We start from the raw sequence: 19,344 nt of genomic DNA on the forward strand, positions 1-19,344 counted from the left end.
AGATGAACCTGGTGGGCGACAGTCCACAGGGTTGCAGACAGTCCAACTGAGAGTCTTACAGACAAAGACTGAAGCAACTTAGCATGCACTCACACATGATGCAAATTCTATTACTTTCACGTAGAGATAGTCTACACTGGCAATCAAAAAGGCAGAAAGGGTCACTAAAAAGAGGGTCAAATTGGGTTAGTTCTTTGTGCATAAGGAATCAAAAGTCAAACATTTCTTCTGGATTCCAAGAGAGAGAGTGTATGAACATAGGCAAGACAGGTTTTGTAGAGTTCCACAAACAAGAGTAGAATGCTTGTGACTAAGAAAAAACAAATTCTGCACCACCAACATCTATTAACACCTCCTACATGCCACAGGCTGTCAAGGACGATAAGGTAAGATTGAATCCTTTCTGATGATTCAGAAGTTTACAATCTCAGAAAGAAATATTGTTTCGACAGACCTCATATAGTCAGAGGGAAGCAAGAGAGAGAGGGAAAGGACCTAATTTGAACTCACAGCTCAAAATGTGTCACAGTGGGAACTTGGAGGAATTCGGTACCTTTCTAAGCTTCTATTGCTCAGCTGTGGCCCATTCAGATGCGAGATGCCACTTCCTGTATCCTCCTCTCCAATTGCTTCTCTCCTAAAGAAGCCTGCTGTCTCTGTCCCCTACAATCCACATTCATGCGTGTCCTGGAGGTCTGATCTATTCCTGAGTCCACCTCTCTCCTCCTCCACAAGACTCGCTCTATTCTATGCCCTGTTGCCTAAGACTCCAGTTCCTTGAAGTCCTCAGTGACAGCTGAGGAGCCATGAAACGCTGTACAGGTGACATAGTAATGGCAAGTTTTCCCCGGTGGCTCAGACGATAAAGCATCTGCCTGCAATGCGGGAGACCGGGGTTCAATCCCTGGGTCCGGAAGATCCCCTGGAGAAGGAAATGGCAACCCACTCCAGTATTCTTGCCTGGAAAATCCCATGGACAGAGGAGCCTGGCGGGCTACAGTCCATGGGGCCAGCAAAGAGTCGGACACAACTGAGGGACCTCACTTGCACTTTTCAAGGAGTGATTAGGAGCAAGATATCCAAAGTATATCCCCTGAGGGGAGATGGATGAAAGGGTTCGGAAAAACGTGTTCTTCTCTGGGAAGCCCCTCAACTAACCTCCAAAAGCAAGTTACTTGTTCTTCCTGAGATGCGCCTGTGTGAGTGCTGGTTCCACCCAGTTTCCCTCGCTCCAGGAGCCTATCGCAAGAAAACCGTGAATCCTCTCCACTCTGCCAGTACTGGTTAATCTAAGAAATTGAATAAGTTTAAAACCGCAGAGAGTTTTTTTTTCCTTTGAGAATAGTAATTAATTTCCAAAGAAGTCTTTTCTGGACTGAACTGATCCAAAGTGCTCTGTGAGGGGACCACAATTTTAGAAACAGAAAGTAATATCCTGGTTTTTCTACTCCGGTGATGCAAAAATGCTGCTTAGGTCAATTTGCCCATCAGACCAAGGATCATGTACCACCCTGTTGAGAAAAACTTCCTGTGGTGTTTCTAGCAAGAATTAATGACTGTTTTCTCTGATATGTATATCTACAATTATTTCTGAAATTATAGCAATTTATTCCCATTTGCAGTGACACATTACTTTTTCCTCACATGGTAGTTATTTGGGTACAAATGCTAATTTTTCTGACTCGACTGTAAACTCCTTCAAGGTAAGATCCCACTGTCCAAACAGTGCTAAGCTCAATGTTGGGACTGTAATATTGACAGATCCATATGGAGGCATGGATTTATGTTTATATTTTAAAATAGCATAAGAAAATCAAAATCCATCATGTCTATAATGAAAGAAAAATTATACAAAGATTAGTTGAATTTGCTTTCATTCATGTGTCATAAAATTTTTTAATTAAATTAAATTAAAATTTTTCATTGAAGTATAGTTGATTTGCAATGTTATGTTAGTTTCAGGTATACAGCAAAGTAATTCAGTTTTATATTTATGTGTGTGTGTGTACACATTTGTGCATATATATATATATATATATATACATACATATTATTTTTTAGATTCTTTTCCTATATAGGCTATCACAGATTGTTGAGTATAATTTCCTGTGCCACAGAGCAAGATCCTTGTTGGTTATTTATTTTATATATAGTAGTGTATATATGTTAATCCCAAAGTTCAAATGTCATAATATTTTAAATGACTGGCTCTTTGGGAATCTACAGCAAGAACTTGTACAATATCAAGGAAACTTCCATGCTCACTGGGGCAAAAATCAAGGTGGTTGCCAGGATGAATTGTTGTCTGGAGGCTCCAGTTCTCATTTGGAGGTCATTTCCATCTTATTCCTATTGACAGCCAAATTCAGTTCCCACAACCACAGAACTGAGGCCCCTGCTTCCTTGCTGGTTGTTGACAGAAGACCTGAATATTCATTGGAAGGACTGATGCTGAAGCTGAAACTCTAACACTTTGGCCACCTGATGTGAAGAAGTGACTCATTGGAAAAGACACTGATGCTGGGAAAGACTGAAGGCAGGAGAAGGGGATGACAGAGGATGGGATGGTTGGATGGCATCACTGACTTGATGGACATGAGTTTGAGCAAGCTCTGGGAGTTGGTAATGGACAGGGAAGACTGGTGTCACAAAGAGTTAGACACAACTGAGCACCTGAAGTGAACTGAATTGACTGAAGACCATGTTGAACTTCTAAAGGCCACCACATTCCTTTCCACTTGGCCTCTTCCATTTTCAAGCTAACAATAGTATATCAAATCCTTCTCATCCTTCAAATCACTGACTTCATTTTCTCTGGCCCCTAAACTCAGATTTAAAGAGCTCCTGTGATTAGGAAGGGTCCACCTGGATACTTCCTATTTGTATTCAATTGTGCCATGTAGGATGACCCAACCCTGGAAATGAGATCCATCATGTTCACAAATCCTGGTAATCATACATGGTGTGCACATCAGGAATCGGGCAATTTAGGATTTCTGCCTACCACAGTACTCTCAAGAACCTTGGCTGAGAGCAGAAAACCACTGTGAGGAATAATCTAGAAGAAAGTGAGATTAAATGATTCTTTCTAAAACCAGGGTCAAGAGCAAGCCTTGAGCCTATTTGTATGCTGAGAAGACAAAAAGGATACAGAAAAAGGATTAAACATCCAAGAGGGTGAGAATAACTGTAAAGTGACTTGAGGTGGGTTCCTGAGTATAAGATTAGAGGGAGAACACCCTTCTATTCAGAGGATGGAAAGAGACTGTGAGGGTGGATGCCGATATATGTGCAAGGGCAGGGGTTTGATGGAATGTTTTCAGATCGCCTCAATACATTCCCTAAGAAGTAGTAGGAAGACAAGGTAGCCAAAGGGCTGTTACTACAGGGTAGATAGAACTGGGGGATGCTGAGAGAGTGGATATTAGAAATGGAACTTGAGATGGTTGACCCAGGGCATCTACAAGGGATAGAAGGGTTAATAATAAATCCATCCAATAAGCACAGAGCAGGCTTCCCTGGTGGCTCAGACAGTAAAGAATCTGTCTGTAATGCAGGAGACCCCAGTTTGATCCCTGGATCAGGAAGATCCCCTGGAGAACTTGCCAACAAACATCCATATAGTCAAAGCTTTGGTTTGTCCAGTAGTCATATACGATGTGAAAGTTGAACCATAAAGAAAGCTGGGCACCAAACAATTGATGCTTTTGAACTGTGGTGCTGGAGAAGACTCTTGAGAGTCCCTTGGACTGCAAGGAGATCCAACCAGTCAATCTTCAAGAAAATCAATCCTGAATATTCGTTGGAAGGACTGGTGCTGAAGCTGAAGCTCCAATACTTTGGCCACCTGATTCGAAGAGCCGACTCGTTGGAAAAGACCCTGATGCTCAGAAAGATTGAGGGCAAGAGGAGAAAGAGGATCGAGAGGATGAGATGGTTGGACAGCATCACCAACTCAATGGAGATGAGTTTGAGCAAACTCCAGATGATGGATGGGGATCTGGGTGTGCTGCAGCCCATGGGGCCACAAAGAGTTGGACACAAGTCGGATGTGACTGAGTGCCTGAACAGCAATGAAGCAGAAAGGATGCTGGAGCTGCTTCTTACCTGCTCATGAGTCCCGCCCTGTGCATTTCTCCCCAACACTGAGTTCAGTGACATTATGTTAGCGTCTTGAACTTGGCCATAGTGGGGACACTTATACCTTGGAAATTGGCAACACCGAAATTAGGGCTTTTTAAACGGACAGCTAGCTGTTAAATATTTACCAGCTCACCAGTCCTACAGGGATGGCCCTTTGAGTATCAAAGACATCAGCCTACATCAAATTGCTTCTGTTCATAAGCTCCTAGTTCCACAAAGAGGTCACAGGAGCATCTGGATAAATGGAAAAATGAGCATAGTTTACAAAATGGTGCCTGAGGTGGCTATAATATTTAGCTCTCATACCAATTTAGTGTACATCAATAATAAGGAGGAGGTACTGCTGAAGGAGGCTTAAAATAGCAACTTATAAATCTCTTCTCTCCACAGAATGGGTTTTCACTTTGCATATCGAAATACAAGGATCAATTGAGATTCGTGATACTAGGAGTATTTTAGACATTGAAGTGAATATGGGCAGATAATAGAAAAAATTCCTTCCTCTTTTCCTTCTTTCTTTTATCCTACCTTTCCTTTCCTCTTCCTTTTTTTTTTAAAACAATATTTGAGCTTTTAAGAGAAACATGCTATTGGAACTTGTCTAAGAAAGTCAGGAAAAGGCAAAAGAAGAAGATTGAACCAGAGAAAGATGAGCAGAAAGAAAAAAAAGATAAGCAAAAAGGTACAAAGGAACTATCAGGCATACAATAGCCAAAGAAATACTTCCAGTGAGAAAGCTAATTAAACTATAATTTAAAAAATAATTTCTAAGTAATCAATGGTCTTCTTAGAATCAATAAGATGAATACAGTTTTGATTCTTTAGTTGAGACGTTACCTTCAGAGCCCTCAAATATGCATGAGGCAATCTGCAGTCTGAGCTAATTTATTTCAGGAAAACCATTGAAGAGTTCTCTCTATAAGCAGCAAGACACTTTTGCCACCCTACCAGCTCTTCTGTAATTCACAATATTATCTGCTTTCAAGCAGCCCTCTAAGGGGAGAATGTTGAGTCCAGGTGTAGCCAAAGCAGGCAAAGTGTTGCAGAATTTTGACTTCTGTACATTATGTTAGCCCAAAGTTATTTGTGATGAAATAAGGCACTGGAAAATTATGACAACAAGAAAAATTTGGAATTATCACTAAACGCTTAAATGATTCAAAAGATTCAGTGTCTTTCTTCTCCTTTTACCTAAGATCCTTTAGTGGTTCTCAGAGTCTTGCTGGACAGGTCAACATGAAAAAAGTTTTGTAATGCTAGAAGGATGGATTCTGTGTTTTTGTGTTTTCTTTTTAGGACCACCCTAAATGTTTGTCTTAGGTCCATGTCACCCAGGAAAGCAAAAGATGAAAGGAAAAGGCTAATTGGCAGAGAGGAAGCTAAGTCTTGATCTTCCCGTATGTCAAGGTAATTGGCCTTGGCCTTTCTTGCTCATGGGACTTTGGGACAGTAACTCAGAAGCAACAGGAAGAATAAATTTGGATTCTGGACAGTTCCTTAATACTATTGTTGATGAACTATCTTCCTTGAGCTGCTTCATCAAAGGCTGCACCAGTGTTCTCAAAGGTCGCCATGATTTATTACAGCTCAACAAATGTATCCACTGGTATTGTTCCAGTCCTTTATAAATTAAAGTTCAGGATTCTAGATAAATTAAAATAAAAGAAGACTGACTCTTCTGTAAGGCCGTGGCTCTAACAATTGGCTCTCCATGAGCAACTTATCATGCCAGCCTTAGAACATATTGAAGAAATTCCTATATCCCCAAGAAGGTATTCTACAATTCACTGATTTCCTCAATTTGATTTTCAAAAAAATATAAGTGACTCTCTGAGCCAGAAGATTATTTAACTTCTGACATTTTAAGGTATGGAACACACTGAATTTAAGATTAAATCTGAATAAACATTGATTAATATATGATATCAAAAGTTCCAAATCAAAACAATTTTAAGACAAGTGTGTATATAAATACAAACACGTAACATAAATGTGAAACATTTGCTTTATCTAAAGAAATGCTAAAAAATGGGAATAAAGTAAAGCACACTAGTTTTAAAGTCATTCAACAACTATAAAGAAGAGAATAAAGACAGGCTGCTGCATAATACTAAGCAGAGTTCTCTGTGCTAGACAGTAGGACCTTGGTTGTTATCCATTTTAAACATAGTGGTGAGTACGTGTACATCCCTGAATGGGAGGGAATTTGGGGGGAGAATTGCTGTTGTTCCGTTGCTAAGTTTGTGACCCCATATATTGCAGCACACCAGGCTTCCCTGTCCTTCACCATCTCCAGGAGTTTTCTCGGACTCGTGTGCATTAAGTAGGTGATGCCATCCAACCATCTCATCCTGTCTTCTGCTTCTCCTGCCCTCAGTCTTTCCCCACATCAGGGTCTTTTCCAATGACTCAGCTCTTCACATCAGGTGGCCAAAGTATCGGCATTGTCAGGCAGGTTCTTTACCGTTGGTGCCACCTGGGAAGCCCTTAGGCGAGAATAGATACATGTATTAATATATGTAAGACCGAGTCCCTTTGCCGTCCACTGAAAATTGTTACAACATTGTTAATCAGGTATATTCCAATATAAAATAAAGTCGAAAAAGAAGACAATAAAAATCATTCATAATTCTTCTACCTAGAGGTTATTATCATTGAAGGCATTATTGAAGGTTATTATCATTAAGGCATGTTGTACAAGTCAGTTGTTACAGTAATAATACTCCTTAAAGAAACAGACTACAACAACAGACATTTATTTTCTCTTCATCGTGAAGGTATAGATTAATAATTTGACTGGAATTTCTCTTTCTAGGCTCAGCTAGTTTCACCTGGCCTGGCTCTAGAAAGGAGGTCAGTTCAGATCTCATTCTGGGTTGGGTGAATGCCCAGTGCCTCTTCCTCTCTCTGTAATGGCAGAAGAAAAGAGGTAAGTTAAACCATGCAAGCTTATTTAAATTGTCTGCTCACATCACATCTTGCAGGAATTCATTAAACTAAAGCTACTTACACGACCAGTCAGAGTCAGTGGGGCAGGGAACACAATTCCAGATAAGGGAAACTAGAGTAAGGCAATGGAGGAAGAAATGGTAAGTAAATCATATAATTATACACACATATATACACATAGTTATATATGTATGTGCACATATGTTTATACGTATAACATATGTTTATATATGTAAACATGTATATATAGGTGAGGCTTTCCAGGTGGTGCTAATGGTAAAGAATCCACCTGCCAATGATTTCCCTTACACATTTTTCCTATTGTAATCTTTGTCACTTGCTCATTGGTTTGGAGAAACTCAATGCATTGTATCATCATATTGCCAATATTTTTATTAGTTTGTGTTTTACCTATTCATTTTGTCTTTTTGACATTGATGTTATAAATTTTCATATAGAAAGATGAATCAAGAAAAAAAAACAATTTTTTTTAGATGAATGATCTTTGCTTTGCAATTTCTTCTTTTGGTTTAAGTTTAGAAAGTATTTACTTTTCTAAGACTGGTACTATTTACTTATTTTGTGCTTTTATTAAAAAAATGGTTTAAAACTTTATATTTTACTTTTTGACCATTATGAATCTATTTTATTCAGTCTGTGATCTGAGAAGAGGAGGTAAATTCTGTCTCTTCTAAAAAATTAGTTTGCACCATACAGAGAATAAAGTGAAGTGGCTCAGTCATGTGTTACTCTCTGCAACCCCATGGACTGTAGCCTACCAGGCTCCTCCGTCCATGGAATTTTCCAGGCTAGTGTACTGGAGTGGGTTGGCATTTCCTTTTCCAGGGGATCTTCCCGACCCAGGGATTGAACCCAGATCTCATACATTGCAGGCAGACGCTTTACCTTCTGAGCCACCAGGGAAGACTATATAGAGAATAACCTTTTACTAATGAAAAAAATTAAGCATATAAGTAATGTATCAAGAGTACCTAAGTATGTATACAGTATTAAGATACTACATAAAGTCTAAATTAAAAACATTATTATCAAAACAAAAATCCTCTAATAATTTAGGGGAGGAAGGGCTGACAAACCAGTTAAAGGTAGAAATTAACATAATTAATAAGAGAATGTTACTTCATTCTCTTATTTATGACACAAAGCAACATATGCATGATTGAAAAAACCTTTTAAACTCTCAGCTGGATAAAGTTGACAACTGTATCCATTTATTTGAATTTTTTTAAAAAGTCATATTCTTTCTTTGGAAAATAGCCTTGGTATAGTAGAGGAAGAGATAAATAAACATGGAGCTCACAATTAGGAAACCCACATTCGAGTTCTCTTTGGAAGTTAAGTGACTTTGATCAAGTCAACCTTTTGTATCATGTGTACTTATCTAAATTGAGAAGGCAAGAATGCCACCAGGGTATACGCTGAAGAAAAATAATAAGGACATAATAAAGACATCATAATAAGGACATAAATATTTTAAATGCAACAGAAACAATTAACATTTACCGACTGACCACTGTGTTGCTAAATGTTTCACATGAATTTCTTAATTTTGTCTTCATGTTATCCTTACAAAAATATCCAGTGGCACAAACGATACCCTATTTCACAGATGGGGTATCTGAGAAATCAAGCCCCTTGCCACATTCCCAGAACTTGGTAGCGGATGAGGATGCACACGGTTGTATATTAGAACAAAGCAGAGCACTGTAAAAACATCAGAGGCCACTACGCAAGCATAGGCTTCCTTTGAGAGTTTCCCCTTGGAAGTCCTCCTTCCGTTGCTGTCTTCTTTACTTCTTGATGGTTTTAGTACATCTCATGCAGAGGGTTCTGAGCCATAGAAGCCAGGAGAAGAGCCTGAGCTTCATTGTTCATTTTTGGGTTCCTCATTATTGGTAAACTTGTACAATCTCTTCTGCTCCTCTGTTCCTTTCCTTTTTTCTTTTATATTGAAGACTCAGAACAGTTCCGCCCCTCTTTACCCTCAGTGGATTTTGTTTCCTGATTGCATTTATGATTTAAGAGGCTATGCTTTCCCTAAGGAAACTCTGAAATTTCTAAGGAAAAACCAACTTTTTCACAGTTATCACCAAAAAGATAATAGCCCGAAAGAGCACCCATCTCTTTCACATGCTTGTTCCTGGGAACAGACATTTAGCAGGTCATTTCAAGTTCCAGCTACAGCTTTGTCATAGACTAAAACAAAGACCTGCAGCGTGACAGATGATTTCTCCTAAACCAAACCATGAAAAATGAAAGTGTTAGTCGCTCAGGGATATATGACTCTTTGTGACCCCATGGACTGTAGCTCTCCAGGCTCCTCTGTCTGTGGGATTCTCCAGGCAAGACTATTGGAGTGGCCATTCCCTTCTCCACGAGATCTTCCTGACCCAGGGATCAAAGCCAGATCTGCTGCATTGCAGGCAAGTTCTTTACCATTTGAGCCACCAGGGAAGCCCCCAACCAAACCAGTACTGTCCACATTTTGAAAAAAAAATATTCATAAAATTTTTCATTAGTGTAAATAACACATTTACATGAGTTTAGTAAGTTTTTAATTTTTACTTGAAGTTCTCATGAGGCTGAAATTCCACAAGGTAAGTGCGGGAGGTGGGAGGAAGATCAGCTTTATCCTAATTGGTAATCAACTTCTCAGTTTACAAGGAAGGTGTAACCTATAGTCACAGATGGTTCAGAGACTCTCAGCTTCTGCCAATGCTGGGCATCAGTCTAAGAGGTTTGGCTTGTATCCCAAGGGACAAGGTGAAATTTGTTCCTGAGCTATTTCATTTTTTCTGTTACAATCTATTTAATAATCTCTTCTCCTAGTTCCTTGTTGTAAGAGTTAAAAGTATCATTCTTAAGACAGTCCCAGGGTGCAGGGGACATATTTACTGGGTGTCATATAAGAACTGGGTGTCATCTTTACTGAGGATCTGCCACATTCCTCATTTGATTCTCAAACATTTGTGAACATCAACATTCAGACAGGTTGCAGAGATGCCTGTCTTCATAAAAGATGAAGCTGGACCAGAACTCTGGCACTCTGATTCCAGGTTCTACACCTTTCCCATACCACGAAACTTCCTTAGACAGTACCTCTCAGCTCTCCGCCTTATCAAGTGAGGGTATCAGCTGTACTATTTTTTCATCCTTCTCTCTTCCCTCTTCCACCTTTCCATTTCTCTCAGCTGCACTTAACATGCTCAAGACTGATAAGGTTTACATTCTGTTCTGTAACCATTGGTAAGCATTTCATGATTGACTCACAGGTTGCATCTAAAAATTAAAAATAGATATTTACATTATTTGATGACATTAATGTTGCTCACAGTATCATCATGTATTAGTATTGCAGTTGTAATACTACAATCTTCCGGTCAATGAAGGAAACATGTCAAAACAGATTCTGTTTCTTATTCTTTCCAATTGCTCAAAATTATGCATCATTTGGGTCAACTTTATATATGATTCATTTCTTTTTTATACAAGGTTTTGGGTTTGGGGTTTTAAATTTTCCCAGAGTTGTGGTTGCCTTTGTTTCTTTGCAAAGTGCAAAATATATACCCTCTTTACTATGGTCCTAGTATGTCATCCACTTTCCACTAAGTACACATCTGTCATATGGAATTCATTAATTTTTTTTGACATTTACTGGCTTTATATTCCAACTTGTATTTGTTCTACAATTATCTTCGTCCCTGGAGCTTTTCATTATCTTTCATTTATGTGCTTTAATCTGAACTGATAGCTCTGCAGCAGATAGACTATTATTCACTACTTTTCTGGGTTAGATGAATATTTTCATCCATGTTGACTTCTTCCTTAGTTTAATACTCTTTTGCTTGAGTACATTCTGACCCAACTTCTAAGGAAAATTGCATGGGAGAGAAATTCTGAATTCATTTTTTTCGGTAGTCATGTACGATATGAGAGTTGGACCATAAAGAAGACAGAGAACTGAAGAACTGATGCTTTCAAATTGTGGTACTGGAGAAGACTCTTGAGAGTCCCTTGGACAGCAAGGAGATCAAACCAGTCAATCCTCAAGGAAATAAACCTTGAGTATTCATGGGAAAAGCCATTGCTGAAGCTGAAGCTCCAATTCTTTGGCCACCTGATTCGAAGAGCCAACTCATTGAAAAAGAGTGCTGGTGCTGGAAAAGATTGAAGGCAGGAGGAGAGGAGGACAGCACTTGAGGACATCACTGACTCAGTGGACATGAACCTGAGCGAACTTCAGGAAATGGTGAAGTACAGGGTAGGCTGGCATTCTGCCTGCAGTCCATGAGGTTGGAAAGAGTTGGACATGACTTAGAGGTTGAACAACAATAACGGAAAAATTTTAGACTTGTCCTTTAGTTATGTGAATCATCCATGGGTCAGAATTTTGTATCCTGATCCTTCTCTTTCTTGTTCCAGGTTTTCCCCAAATGTCTGGTTATTTTGGTTGTCTCACAATAAGAATAAGGTTGGGGAGTTTCAATCAGCAGGCTATTCTAAATATAGAAAACTATCCTGGCAGTCTACCACCTATTGCTCCAGCTCCCAGATCTAGCACACCCGTTCTTTTACACACACCTGGAGTTCATTCTCTTTTCTTATATTTGGCATTTACTTCAGACCAGGGCCAGATGTAGGTTGGATTGGAGAGTGAAGAAAGAATAGATTTAGGAAACCTAATACTAATATATTTGAGAAATGCTATATTTGATTTCACTTTCAGAACATAGATTCATATCCTCCTGGATCTTTGGGATCTCTTTTGATCAGACTCTTTCAGAGCTAAATTAGAGGTAATTTGACTTAGGATATCAGCAGCAAATTGAAAAAAAAAAAAAAGTAATAACATTTGCATCCCCCAGTGAAGGCATTTAGGATGACAGCCAGATTCTGAAAATGCTTGAGCCCCACTTGAAATTAATTTTGGTATAAATTATAGGGTAGCTAATGTAGAGCACCTCTCATCTACCTAATTTGTACATGTCAGCACTCAATAGAATTTTTAGAAAAACACTTTTAAAATGTAGTGTCGATAGAAAAGCAAACGTAGCAGAATTCGATTAGCTCTTTTTTGCAAGTAAAAATTAGGGCTTTTCTTTTTTTTATCGTGTTTTTTTCATTTATTTTTATTAGTTGGAGGCTAATTATTTTACAATATTGTAGTGGTTTTTGTCATACACTGACATGAATCAGCCATGGATTTACATGTATTCCCCATCCCGATCCCCGCTCCCACCTCCCTCTCCACCTGATTCCTCTGGGTCTTCCCAGTGCACCAGGCCCGAGCACTTGTCTCATGCATCCAGCCTGGGCTGGTGATCTGTTTCACCCTAGATAATATACATGTTTCAATGCTGTTCTCTCACAACATCCCACCCTCGCCTTCTCCCAGCTTTTCTATTAAAAAAAGACACATCACATTTTGAGATTACTTATGATATTTAATCTGACCATTTATTTACTGTGTTCAGTTGCAGAATGATTATCAGTAAGAGGGACTTCCCTGATGGCTCAGATGGTAAAGAATCTGCGGGCAATGCAGGTTTCCGGTTTCAATCCCTGGGTCAGGAAGATCCTTTGGAGAAGGAAATGTCAACCCACTCCAGTGTTATTGCCTGGAGAATTCCATGGACAGAGGAGCCTGGTGGGCTACAGTCCATGGGGTCACAAAGAGTCGGACATACTTTAAGAATAAGAAGGTAAAAACTGGGTTGATTCATAATGATAAAGAATAAAGTCTTTGTGTGATCTTTTTTGTCTATTTAAAGTATCTCATGGGCTTCTCAGGTGGCTTAGTGGTAAAGAATCTGCCTGCCAATACAGGAGACACAGGAAACATGGGTTCGATCCCTGGGTTGGGAAGATCCCTTGGAGGAAGAAATGGCAACCCATTCCAGTACTCTTGCCTGGATAATCCCATGGACAGAGAAGCCTAGCAGGCTCCAGTCCATGGGGTTGCAGTGAGTCGGATACAACTGAGCAACTGAGTATGCATGCATGTAAAGGACCTCATAAAAAGATATTCTGACAACATCATTCTGAATGGACTTCTAAGCTTTTTGCCAGAGATAGGAAAACATTTTCTATCAAGAGCCAATAACCTCACACATGCTATATCAATTTAAGGTTTATATGGAAGAACAATCACCTTAGCACAGCTTTAGCTTTTTATTTTGAAAGAGAGAAACTTTTTAAAAGCTTAAGTAGAGAAGCTGTAAAACTTGATAATATGAGTTACTTAAAAATATACTTCACTTTTGTACTATGACTTAACGTAATGCAGAAGGCTCAGGCAGAGGAAAGGAAAGAGGAAAACACAGCAGATGGGAGGAGGAGACAAAGAACAATAGATTTAGAGACAGTGAGAGTAGAGAACAAGTCAATAGATGATGAAGTGTGGAAGTACTTTGGTTATGTGATGCTGCCTCTTTGGGCTGAGAGTGTATTAGCAACACTTTCTGAAGCTTTAATTTATTAGCACCTATTCACACATCCTTATTTATTCTTTATTCCTAGATGCAGTGAATATTCACAGTAGCCCACTAGGGGTAGGAGGGACTATTTTTTAGGTTTGCTTTACAGTAAGTAGGGAAATTTTATTAAAGATCCCACACTGGGCTTCCCAAGTGGCAGATGGTGAAGAATCCTCCTGCCAGTGTTGGAGACATAAGAGACGTGGGTTTGATCCCTGGGTTGGGAAGTTCCCCTAGAGAAGGAAATGGCAACCCACTCCAGTATTCTTGCCTGGGAAATCCCATGGATAAAGGAGCCTGGTGGGCTACAGTCTGCGTGCGTGTGTGTTAAGTTTCTTCAGCTGTGTCCAATTCTTTGTGACCCCATGGACTGTAGCCCACCAGGCTCCTATGTCCATGGGGATTCTCCAGGCAGTCTATAGGATCACAAAGAATTGGACATGATTGAGCACACACAAATACACACACATGCACACACTGGACCCTTACTTTTTTTTTTAAACTGAACTACAGACTTAATTGGATTTCATCAGTCTCCTCACTCATGTTCTTTGCTGGCCCATAACTTAATCCAGGATTCCACACTGCATTTAGTAATCATGTGTCCACATTTTCATAGTCTGTCAGGCTTCTCCTCTTTCTGCCTTCCAGGATCTTGCACTTGTGAAGCATATGGGACATATATTTTGCAGAATATCCCACTTTTGGATTAGTCTAGGGTCTTTTCATAAATGGATTAAGTTTGGGAATTTTTTTACAAGAGTAGGACAAAGAATATGCACCTTTCTAGGTGTGTTGTACCAGGCAGTAAATGATGTAAATATGTCTTCTTAACAATGATACTGAGCTTGGTCACTGGCTAAGGTGTTGTCTGCCAGGGTTTTGTATTTTATAATGACTGTTTTTCCCTGTAACTATTGAAGATCTTAGGGGAGATACTTTGAGACTAAGAAAATAATTGTTTTTTGACAAACTTATGCCCATTAATTTTAGCAATTGTTCTTAGATCTTGCCTTCAACAGTGTTTTCTGTGGTGTATTTCTATTCTCATTACCTCTTCTGTATTTGTTACTTGGAAGAGCTATACTCTCTCATTTATTTATTCAACTATTTACTTATGTTAGTAGGGACTCCTGGATGTTTAGTGTATTCTATTGATTATAATTCAATGCATCATTATTTATTTTGTTTCTCAACTTTTTCCACTTTTAGATACCGGGAGCTCTTTTAGGTTGGCTCTTGTGACCTTTTGGCAGGCTCCAATCCTTTTCTGAGCACCTCCTTACTTCTGGACCAAAAGATGATTCAAACTCATCTTATATTTTTGCTTCCCCACCCTCAAAATAAGCTACTTCTACAAGAAGTTCTGGTTTTCATTACTTAAAAACAGCATTTAGAAACAAAGATCTATGCTATAGGTGGCTTCGTTATTACTGGTATGTCACTGATTCTAGACTCCATCAGAGGTTCCTGCCTTCACCAGTACCATGCTGACTTGATTACTGTGGCTGTTCTGCCCGTAGTCCGAGTCCCCGGTCGGGAAAGAAGACTCCTTGAAACAATGCAACTCGCAATAGGGGAATTTATTACTGACTCGATCCAGGGCCTCCCGCCCTCACCAGGTGTGTGAGGACGAAAGGCCCCGAGCCCCAGTTCTCTCGGGTATTTATTAGGTCAAAATAAGCAGCAGGTAGTTGGCACAATCGGATTGGTTACACAGTGGGTAGTTGGCGCAAGCTGATAGGTTACACAGTTGCAAGGTAATTTTTGTTGGCCCAACGTGGGGCTTTCAGCTTTCCCCTGATAGGTTCCCTTTTCTCTGGCTAGGCATATGTTGATTGGCTGGCTCTAGGAGGCCTGATTATTATGTTACCCTGGGAAACCAGGCCTACTCCTAATCTAGGCTGCCTGCCATGGCCTTAGCCGTGACAGCTTCACAGTGGCTTAATAAGTCTTCAAGTTGTGTAGTGTGAGGGTTCTAACTTCGTTCATTTTCAAATTTGTTTTGGTTATTCTAGTTCCTTCTTCACATGTAAATATTAGAATCAGAGGTATTGTTATCTACAAAACAACTTGATAAGATTTTTATTTGGTTTGCACAGATTAGATTGGAGTGATTTGACAACAATATGGAGTCTTCCAGATCCTTATTTTTTAAAACTCTGATTTCTATACAAGGTTCAGCCCAATGTATGGAAACCTATTTAAGGAAACTCAGGAACCGAGTCTCTGTACTAAACACAGGCCATAATGTCAGGCAATCGAAAGGTTGGGTAGGAAACAATTCACAAAGTAATTTTTAATTTGATTTTGTCTCTCCCAAGTCAATAATGAATATAATAAAGGAAAGAAGAAAAAGATTTCCATATGGTAGCAGAGTAAGGGAACTGATAGCAGAATTTATCTATTTGCTTCTAAAGCTCTTGATAACATCCACACCAGATGTCCTGCCAAGTCTGAAATACTGCAAAAACATTCTTCATTTATGGAAACACAACATTTCTTTTTTGCTTTGTAAACATTGCAAGTATGACTCCTGTTTCTTTTCTTTTTTGTATCCACCCCCATATATATTTTTGGATGGAAAAAACCCAGGATAAGAAAACAAATGAATAAAATTATTTTTCCATCATAAATTCATTACTTGTGGAACTACCTTGGATTTTATTTATCATAGGGACTTTGGAATAATCATTCCCAGTGCATACACTGTGGTTTAGAAACTAAGGAAGGCTAGCATATGACCTTTTAAAACCTGTTCTTGCGTTTGAGATTTTAAAAAATTAATATGTTCACTGACGTCTTTTAACTTCGTCTCATTATACACAAGTTCAAATGATGCTTGGTGGGGAGAATATAAGTAGGTCCCTGTGGTGGTTTAGAAAATAGTCATATAAGGGCATAGGTGACTCAGAAAATTTTAACTCTTAAACATTACTAAAGGATAAACTAATATATTCACTTCTAGAAGTCCATATTTCCCATGATGGCTTTGTAGAAAAGTTTCTGATGAAGTAAATTATGTTGTGGTGTGGTAGATATGTCCTGATTTCAGCTGTTAGATACTTTGGTCTAGAAAATATATATATTGTAATATCTATTCCATTTAATACATTTATATACATATGTATGTTATATAACATGTTATACACATCTGTTATATAATATGTACCTATGTATATATGTATTAAATTGAATATATATGTATATATATGTATTAAATTGAGGTATAGCTTATTTACAATATTGTGCTACTTTCTGGTATATAGCAAAGTGATCTATATATATTATTTCTTAAATTTTTTCCCATTATAGTTTATTACAAGATACTGAATATAGTTCCCTGTACAATACAGAAAGACCTTGTTAATATTCTATTTTATATATAATAGTTTGTATCTGCTAATAATAAACACCTTAATTTATTCCCATCCCCTTTCCTCTTTGGTGACCAAAAGTTTGATTTCTATGTCTGTGTGTCATTTTCTGTTTTATAAATAAGTTCATTTGTGTCATTTTTTAAAATTCTATGACAAGTGATATCATAGGATATTTTTCTTTATCTGACCTACTTCACTTAGTATGATAACATCTAGGTCCATTCATGTTGCTGCAAATGGCATTATTTCATTATTTTTTATGACTGAGTAGTACTCTTGCCTGGAAAATCCCGTGGATGGAGGAGCCTGGGGTCACTACGAGTCTGGCACGACTGAGCCACTTCACTTTCACTTTTCACTTTCCTGCATTGGAGGCGGAAGTGGCAACCCACTCCAGTGTTCTTGCCTGGAGAATCCCAGGGACGGGGGAGACTCGTGGGCTGCCGTCTATGGGGTCGCACAGAGTCGGGCACAACTGAAGCGACTTAGCAGCAGCAGTATTCCATTGTGTACATACATATACCACATCTTTATCTATTCATCTGTCATTGAATCTTTAGCTTGCTTCTATGTGTTGGTTATTGTAAATAGTGCTGCTATGAATATTGAGGTGTGTGTATCTTTTCAAAGTAGAATTTTCTTTGGCTACATGCTCAGGAGTGGGATTGACAGTTTCTCTTGCTTTGTTAGTTCTCCTCCCCTAGAATTTGCTAGGTTTTGTTTCTCTCTTATTAAACAGTTGCTTTAGACTGCCTCTGTCCTGAGGATAGTCATGAGGTATAAACTTAAGGTCGGTCATTCAGGTGTTCTCAGGATCTGTGCCTTTTCCTGCATATGGCCAGTGACTTTCTAATTTCTCCTATATATTGCTTTTGAATGTCCTTGTCTTTAATGTCTGGTTCCCAAAAGTGTATCAGAGAAATATGAAGAGTAGGGTAAAGATTTTGATCCCTTAACTCCCTTGGAAGACATTTTAATTGGAGGGGGAGGTCTTGCAGCAATGGCTGCCCTCCTTTTTTCTGCACGTATGTGATTAGAACCAAGAATCAGGAATCAGACACAGATCCCTGATATTTAGAGGACAGAGTCATCCTCACCACCCTGCCTTCTGCAAGACGTGTACAAACTGCTTCAGAAATACATGGGAAGTGCGGGATGGGCTGGTGATGCAAAGCTAAGAAGTTGAATTGACTAAAATTAATCACAATGTATCATCCAAGACTTTCGCTTTAAATTTCAAAACTTCAATGGCTCCCCAGTTCCAAAGTAGATACATCAGGAGTCTCTGCCAGTGAAATTTATTTCTAGGATACAGATTGCTGGTACTTCCTACTCTATCTTCCCAGAATTCTCTGGCTTATAGTTTTTGATACAAAGATAGTACTTTTTAAAACTGAGATATGCTTTATATATTATTAACAATCATCCCTTTAGGTGTATAGATCTACACATTTTCACAAATGTATACAGTCACGAACCACCAACATTGGAATATAACAATCCTATCATTTCCAAAAGGTTTACTTTGTAATCAACTCCTGCCTCAACTGCTGCTTATAGATTGGGAGAAGGTATTTACAAAGCACAGATCTGATAAGGTCTTATGTCCAAAATATAAGATCTCTCAAAATTCAAAAGTAAATTTAAAATATCAATAAAAAATGGTAAAAGGGTTTAACAAACATTTCACCAAAGAAGATATATGGATGGCAAACAAGCGTGCTGTCGTTTGTCATTAGAGTAATACAGATTAAAATCATGAGAAAACACTCCTACTACACACACTTTGAATTGGCTAAAACAGATGGACCATGTCAAGTGTCCACTAGGATGAGGAGGATCTGAAACCGCTGTGTACTGTTTGTGGGAACTGAAAATACTACAACCACTAGGAAAACATGTACTCATTCTGACATTCTAATTTCTCAGCATTTACACAAGAGAAATGAAGTGATATGTGCATACAAAGACTTGTGCATGAATGTTCATAGCAGCTTTACTTGTTGCCTTTTGAGTTTGGCTTCTGTATTTAGGATTCATACAAAGAGAGGGTTTTTTTTTTTTAATGAACTTTATATTCTATCTTTCAATCTGTTTTCTTGCCATTTCTTTAATAGAAATGATCAATAGGTGTTTTTGAAGAGTATGTCTTCTCTCCAGAATATCACCTAAGCAGAGGATATGGTAGATGAGACAATGGTTCCTGTCCTCAAAGAGCTTATGGTCTAGCAGGTATGATGGGCATGGATGCAAATGTTATGGGGACACTGAGAAGTTCAGGTTTCAAGAGGAACCAAAATTAAGAAATTAACTCTAATGCAGGATATAATGCTTCTGTGAAAATGAAGCATTTAAAAGTAAGCATAAAGACGTAT

The 19,344-nt window shown here is 38.7% G+C and overlaps 1 long non-coding RNA gene across 1 annotated transcript; it reads right to left on the reverse strand.

The window, feature by feature from the left end:
- Positions 1-922: 922 nt before the first annotated feature.
- Positions 923-17,371, reverse strand: LOC122454196. The gene is made up of 2 exons (XR_006273337.1): positions 17,311-17,371; positions 923-1,039 (listed from the first exon to the last, which is right to left on the reverse strand). It is a non-coding gene; the product is annotated as an uncharacterized LOC122454196 (long non-coding RNA).
- Positions 17,372-19,344: the final 1,973 nt, after the last annotated feature.

This window comes from Cervus canadensis, chromosome 16, assembly GCF_019320065.1.
Source record: "Cervus canadensis isolate Bull #8, Minnesota chromosome 16, ASM1932006v1, whole genome shotgun sequence".
Lineage (NCBI taxonomy): Eukaryota > Metazoa > Chordata > Mammalia > Artiodactyla > Cervidae > Cervus > Cervus canadensis.